Below are 8241 nucleotides of genomic sequence, written 5' to 3'. Positions count from 1 at the left end.
CAGCTGTGGTCCACCCATGCGAATGAAGTGGGGCACATGCTGAGTGCTGAACCAGTGTGTATCATCCTGAACCCTGCCAAGCCACTTCCTCGTGTCCCACAGTACCCCATCTCAAAGGAAGCTGAGGAAGGGATCAAGCCTGTCGTTTCCTCACTCCTTGAGCAAGGGATTATTGTCCCAATACGCTCCCCTTGCAACACACCTATCCTACCTGTCAAAAAACCTGGTAAAGATACGTATCGCTTTGTGCAAGATCTTCGAGCTGTAAATGCCGCTGTGTTACCCGCTTTCCCCGTGGTCCCTAACCCTGCCACTATTCTTTCCTGTATCCCTTCAGATGCTACATATTTCACAGTAGTGGATCTTTGTTCTGCTTTTTTCTCTATCCCCGTTCATAAGGATAGCCAGTATCTGTTTGCATTTACTTATCAGGGATTTCAATATACCTGGACAAGACTCCCTCAGGGATATACAGAGTCCCCAACCCTGTTTTCCCAGATCCTAAAAAAAGATTTGGATCCTATCACGTTCAAAGGGGGGTCCACCCTTGTTCAGTACGTTGATGATCTATTGTTAGCCTCACCCACTTTAGAGGCCTGTGAGCAAGATACTTTGACACTCCTCACAGCTTTAGCTCAGAAAGGCCACAAGGCCTCAAAATCTAAATTGCAGCTCTGCAAGTCTAAGGTACATTATTTAGGGCATGATATCTCAGCAGGAGAACGACACCTTTCCCCTAGTAGAGTTGAAGCTATCCTCAACATTCCCAAACCTATGACTAGAAAACAGATGAGGGGATTCTTAGGTGCAACGGGTTATTGTAGACAGTGGATCCTGGGTTATGCTGCTTTCGCAAAACCCTTGCAAGCATTCACTCATGATACCACCCCGGAACCCCTCCCTTGGACTCCTGAAGCCGAACAAGCATTTGTGGTCCTTAAGCAAGCCCTCACTCTTGCTCCTGCTCTTGGACTTCCTAATTATAAGAAACCCTTTACCTTGTTTTGTCATGAACGGGAAGGAATCGCTTTAGGAGTACTCACTCAGCTGCATGGTGAAAAGCATCGCCCAATTGCATATTACAGCTCTGCCCTTGATCCCGTAGCTGCGGGACTTCCTCCTTGCCTCCGTTCAGTTGCAGCTGCTGCCTTGTTGGTTGAAAAGGCAGATTCTCTAGTTTTGGGACACTCTTTAACCGTTGCAGTTCCACATGCTGTGATGGCCCTTCTGCTCAAGGGCAAAACTCAGCACATTTCCAATTCCCGTCTTACTAAATATGAGAAACTTCTACTGTCAGCTGCAAATGTAACCTTAAATCGCTGTTCAATTCTGAATCCTGCGTCACTTCTGCCTATTGCCTCTGATGGTGAGCCTCATGATTGCCTGTCTATCACAACTCAATTGTTAACCCCTCGAACTGACCTCAAGGACATTCCTATCCCGAACTCTGACCTTGTTTTGTTTGTTGATGGTTCCTGTCTTAGAAATGATGCAGGCAAATTAGTTGCGGGATATGCAGTATGCACTCAGTATGCTGTTTTGGAAGCCTATTCTTTACCCCAAACTCGTTCTGCTCAAATTGCTGAACTCATTGCTTTAACACGTGCTTGCATTCTTGCAAAAAATCAAACCACAACCATTTATACTGACTCTAAGTATGGTTTTGGTGTTGTTCATGATTTTGGACAAATCTGGAAACAAAGAGGGTTCCTCACTTCATCAGGGACCCAAATCAGTCATGGTTGTTATGTAAAAGCGCTCTTAGAAGCTGTTCAATTGCCTCTTGCTATTGCTATTGTTAAATGTAAAGCTCATGAGAAACCCTTTGATGATGTCACACGAGGAAATGATCTGGCAGACCGTTCTGCCAGAAATGCGGCCCTTTCTGGCCCACAGGCTCCTAACTCTGTTTTTGTTTGTTTTTCAGCAGACCAGTCTCCTTTGGCTAGCCTTTCAAGTCTGGCCCTTCTTCAAAATCAGGCCCCAAAAAAGGAAATAAATGACTGGCTGCATGCAGGATGTTCACTGCACCCCGACTCTCTCTGGCGCTCCCCGGACGGCCACCTGGTGGCGCCTAGAGAGCTTTTGCCACATCTTGCTCGTTTAACCCACTCTGTGGCCCATACGAGCAAAGGAGGAATGATTGCTACAGTACAAAGAAATTGGTTTGCCCCAAATTTTCCTTCCATGGCACAACAGTACTGTAGCTCCTGTCCCATCTGCTTAGCTCACAACATTGGGCAACGGGTAAAAACGACACCCGCAGCCCATCCCCCTCCATGGGGACCGTTTGTAAATCTGCAAATTGATTTTGTGCAGCTACCTAAGTGCTGTTCTTATGAATACATTCTTGTTATTATTGATGTGTTCTCTGGATGGGTGGAAGCCTACCCATGCGTACGTGCTGATTCCATCACTGTAGCAAAGAAATTGCTCAAAGAATTCATCCCTAGATTTGGATTGCCCCTCACAATAGATAGTGACCGTGGCACCCATTTCACAGGACAGATAGTAAAAAACATCTGCCAAGCACTCAACATACAGCAACACCTACACTGTAGTTATCATCCACAGTCAAGTGGTGCTGTAGAACGTAAAAACTCTGATTTAAAAACGCGCATTTCGAAGATTTGTGCTAAAACAGGCCTCAAATGGCCTGATGCACTGCCCATTGCTCTTATGCACATTAGAAACACTGTTAACAGAAAACATGGCCTAACCCCTTATGAAATACTCATGGCATGACCCATGAGGATGCCAGCTACACCACCTGTTGCCCCTCACCAAACAGACCTACAATTAACTGATGAAACTGTACTAAATTATTGCAAGGCATTAATGAAGTATGCCAGGTCTGTTCATTCACAGGTCCAAGAAGCCTTACCTCAACCACCGGATGTTCCCTGTCACAACCTCGAACCAGGGGATTGGATCTACATAAAGGTCTATCAACGGAAAAACGCACTTCAACCCAGATGGAAAGGACCTTTCCAGGTACTTCTAACCACTAATTCTGCTGTTCATTGCCAAGGTCACCAAACGTGGACTCACGCCTCGCACTGCAAGAAGGTATCACCTCCATTGGACCCCGAAGCAGCTGTATTCCAACCAAGGTTGGGATCTTTCCCTGAGGCCAAGGACAAAGACCCTCAGGACCTCACTCAGGCAAGTGAGGAGCATCAGGGTGCAAGTGCTAGTAACCTCTCCCCTGCACCCAACACCTCAGCCCAGCCGGATTCATCAGTTGAAGAACGAAGATATCATCTTCGGCCTCGAAGAAAGTGAATGCTCCCATTCGGAAGATCACCACCTCGATCAAGACCAAGAGCCGACATTATCAGTCCTTTAGGTAACTTGAGCCCAGAGGACGAAGAAAGACTTTGGCTGCCATCCTGGGTTTGGCTGGTAGTGTTCTTTTTCTTACTGGTGCTGGTTATGTTTGTTGTTAAGATTCTTTGTCCCTCCTGTATCTAAAAATGGCACCGATATCCTTATATATCACACTTGGGTATCTCAGTATCACCCAAGGGGGGTGGGAGAAAAATTTGTATTTGCAGATCTCCCATGCGGTGGCTCAAGCTGGAAATAAAAGTGACTGCTGGATATGCTCTCACAGCCCAGCACACCTACACCAAGGAATCCCAATGATCGGAGTACCAATATCCCTCCAGCAATGGGGAACAATAAACGGCGGCTTCGTTAGACACTACTCGTTAGCTGCCCATCGGTCCACTCCTAAAGAATGGAGGGCCGCCCCTGCTAACTGGATAATCTCCCCAAGAGTAGAGGCGCCTTTCTGTTACAGATCCAACAACACCGGAGCTTATAATAAAGCCACACCTGTAGGACACTACCCTCATTGCCTAACTACTCTAGATTATAGCCCTAGTAGCACCAGTGGAATCCTGTTGGGTAACGTACCCTCTCTCAATTGTACAGGATTCATGGTCTACAACTTTTCTAAGGAACCTCATGTTGCTCTCATTGCAAACAGATCAGAATTTTACATTCACTCCAATTTTACTTCTTGTAATATATCTCGGTCCAGCAGGATAGCAGCTGAACGTGGACCGTCCTATACGATGCATATCAATCGAAAGTGCCGGATAGGGCACAACAACTGTCGAGATTTGAGTACCCTTTCTGCCCCAGGCCTTTACTGGCTCTGCGGAAACAGGGCTCATAAAATCTTGCCCTGGAATTGGGTGGGGGCATGCACTCTTGGACGTGTTATCCCTGGTTTCGAAATGCATAGTGCAATATATCTGGAACAAGTAAAAAATTTCAACCATCACATGAAAAGGGCAGTTAACCCTTAGCTACCAGAAACACAGGGTTCCATCGATTTGTGAGAACCTTCATACCGTGGCTTGGAGTAAGAGAATTGGAACTAGCCATAATTAACATTTCAGCCACAATGGAAGCTATGGGAAATGCCACTGCGGATGCAATTCAGGCTCTGCAAAAAGAGATCTCCCAGATCTCACAAGTAACTATACAACACCGCATAGCCCTAGATTACCTATTGGTATCCCAGGGAGGAGTATGTGCCTTAGTAAACTCCACCTGTTGTGTCTATGTCAATCAGGACATGCGAATCGAAACTGACATTCGCAAAATCCGAAATCAGTTAAGGGTCCTACATCAAGTGGCCTCAGAAAATACTGACTGGGGTCTAGAAGAAATGTGGTCTTGGCTAACCTCCTGGCTCCCAGATTTTGGGGCCCTTGGCAAGAAAATCCTGTATGGAATATTGTTTGTCTTGATAGTTCTGATAATGTTCTATGTCTTAATGCAACTGATCCTCTGCTGCATGAAAGCCAGCAGGGGAAGCTTTAGCAAGGCAAGAAAACCCACAGCAGAGTCTAGAATAATGGTGTTACAAAAGTGTGAGCAGATTGAAAGAAAACATGAAAGGCTGCATGATGAAATAGAGGGGCTCATGAGAATGGAAATTTAAGGCTAAAGTGAGACTAAATAGTCTCAAAGGGGGGGGGGCTGTGGAATCAGAAAAAATATATGCCTTAAACTTTGATTATTTTAGTTATAAGATGACATAACCGCTTTGTGTAGAATTGCTGGCTCGGTACAGTAGAACAGATAAGGGCAAGTGTTTGTTCTTTGTAACTCTTCTGCAAATGCTTCGCTCACCGCGGCCTTGAAGGTAGAAAAAAAAAAAAAGTATGTACAAAGTAGATTTCCAGGTGCAAGAAGGAGGTTTGTGAACTAACCCTATCTCCCCCATAATTCCCATCCGGATAACAGCAAAGAAATAATGAAGTAATATTATAGCCGCTTTTCATGCTAATTTCACTATATGATCACGTGAGTTGTAAGCGACTGTTAAAAAGTATATAAGCCTCCTGATTTTGCTCTTGGGGGGGGACCCCTTCCAAGTGCTTGGGAAATCCATGTCACTTTGGAACTCCCCCTACAGCTGTAGTTTCTTTTGAATAAAAGCTTCTGCTGACCTGACCCAAAAGTACTCTGTGTGTGTTTCCACGACACTATGAAGCAGGGTAGAAGGTCTCTAAGCAGTGGTGATGTGTAGGGGATGCATGGGGGTGCACGTGCACCCCCTGAGAGCGCCAGTGCACCTCCAGATGGCTGCGCTCACCACTTAGGTGATGGGCGGGGGGGGCAGGCGGTAAGGCTGGTGCTCCCCCTGCAAGCACCGGCTGATCACTGCAATCACTGCAGCTGCTTTCAGGAGTGGCTGCGGCCGCTTCTGGGAGTGGCTGCAACAATCGGCCAGTGCTTGCTCCCAGAAGCGGACGCAACCACTCCCAGAAGCGGTTACAGCAGGGGACCCCCCCCCCCGCTCTGGTCAGTGGGACTGGTTGCAGGGGGGGCATGTGCCCCCCTGACTAAGAAGCACCAGTCACCCATACCTCTAAGGACTCCAAAGAGGCCCCTACTTTCCACTTCTATTAGTAGAGTGGAGCAATATTTTCTTGGGATGAAAGCTAGAAGCAAGAATCTCTCTTTAGCTCAGGACATGGAAGAAGGGCAGTTCTTCCAATTATCAACAGACTCAACTATTCCACTTGTCTCTAACGCTCATTTCCAGTTATATGAGAAATGTATAAAATTACAAACCTTTCCTGTTTGTGTATATAGTCCCCAATCTGAGACCTGTTTCTGGAGTTCATTTCTGTGTAAAATTCCCATTGCCTTTTTAATGGGAGGTTTGCCCAAGTATAGGAGATGCTGCAGAACTAGCCTCTTCATATGGGGCACAATTTTGCAGTTTCATTATTATTTGTAAAACAATAGCATACAATACCACAACTGAGACTTTGTCCTCATTGTTAGGCATTCTAGACACATGCAATAGGATCCTTGCCTTTCAGTCATTTATAGTGTAACTAGATAAGAAGAAACAGTGAGAAAGGAGTTGTTTTCATTGTCCAGTGGATAACTGACAGAGAGAGAGTGAGTGACTCATCTATACTTAAACAGGAAGTTATACAAAATGTGAATGTCGATCTTCTGAGTTCCAGCTAAGTGCTTTAACTGGGTCAGGGAACAGGTTTCTGCATGAAATGGCAACATTCCAGCTCCTCTATCGTAGCAAAACCAAAACAATTTTTATAAGCTTGCTTTTAGTAGACTTTCCCTTTCTTTCTCTTTCTTTTGTAGCTTTCTGCAACACAAGGATGTTTGGCTTTTAGAGATAAGAAAGATAATAAAGACAAGGATAAAAACATTTTTCTTTTTCAGAAGTGCTGTTTCTTCCCTGCTCCTAATTAGTTTTATTTCAAACAGTTTTGCAACAAAATACCTTGCAATTAATAAAAAACCTCTGTGCAACTTGGCAGCATGACCTAATCATTCCAATATAAGGCTGGGAGTCAGGACATCTGAGATCTAGTTCTAGTTCTGACACAGTTTGTGCAACAGGTTACATATTTACTCAGTGTCTGACTTTCTTCATTTATAAAATGAGTACACTTCTTCCCTTTCCTAGCATACATCAAAGGGCCGTGGAGAAGTGTAATCATTGAGGTTCAGAGGTAAACACTGAGGTTCACAGACAAAAAGTGCTATAAAAATAAAAAGTGCTATTATTGAGAACTTATTTTTGTGTGTATATTGGCTGTTGGCAAAAGAATTTTGTAACTGTTAGGAAAGGCATGAAAAGGAGTAGCTTACATTATATATGGTTTACAAAGCGATCATTTACTTAGTGATTTAATGAAGCACATGGTATCAAATGCTTTTGGAGGGATAAAGTATGGTTAAAGAACATCATCTGTAGCACATTCCTTTTTCTGAGGTGGCTTGAGTGTTTGAGAGAGGTTACTAGCTTCCATTGTACTTCTGAATGATTTAATCTTAGATGTTTCAACAAAATTTTAGCTAGTTTACATGACACTTCAAAATCAAGTAGTTGCTTATTCATTGAATGCCCTTCATAAAACCCAGTTCAAAGCCTACTATAGTTAGCAGAAAGTTTCTGGTAGACTTCTAACTATTTAAGGAATTGGTCTTTACTTTGGTTATAGAGCCAGTCAGGAAAAGGGAATGTTCTGCTTTGTTTTCAGGTCACCTTTTACATGATGGGATGAATAAACCACCAGTATTTGCGTCATTCAGTCTGAGGTACCGGACACTAGATGTCAGCATTGTTCACCTACATCTTTACCTACTTCTCAGTCAAAACTATAAACAGCTTTATGTAAATCCATTGACAAATTGCCTGGGCAGGTTTTCAACTATGCTTGCAATCTTGACCCTGAAAGGAAAGTGATTTGTTATGCAAATCTCTAATGTTGTTAAACTGGTTTTCCTAGCTTTTGCACACAGCTTTGATGTTCCAGGCCTTTGAAATAGAAATACTTCATAAAAATCAGTCTCTGTCCTTTTTAATTGTTGCAACTAAACAGCAGTTCTGCAGGCTGCATTATAATAGCCATGTTCTAATTATTACAGAATAGGGGATAAGAGCTCACATTTCTGCAGTGAGCCTTCATGCAGGGATAGTATTTTACATAAGCCAAAAGAAACAACATTTTATGCAAAGCAAATTCCTGTCCAAAGTTCCATTCTCATAATGTCAATAAGTGCTGGAAGATGATTAACCCTTCACAGAAGTGCATTTCTAAAATATTCTACCTCCACAGATAGGGCTTGCAGGGCCTGAAGCTTCTAGGGCCCAACCTCACCCAACACAAAAGACTAACGGTTGAAAAAGAAAAAAAGTCTTTTTAGGAGAACTACCCTATCCTAAGGTAAAAA

Source organism: Alligator mississippiensis, chromosome 2, assembly GCF_030867095.1.
Source record: "Alligator mississippiensis isolate rAllMis1 chromosome 2, rAllMis1, whole genome shotgun sequence".
Taxonomy (NCBI): domain Eukaryota; kingdom Metazoa; phylum Chordata; order Crocodylia; family Alligatoridae; genus Alligator; species Alligator mississippiensis.
The sequence above is the reverse complement of the archived record's forward strand: the minus strand, read 5'-3'. Positions refer to the sequence as shown.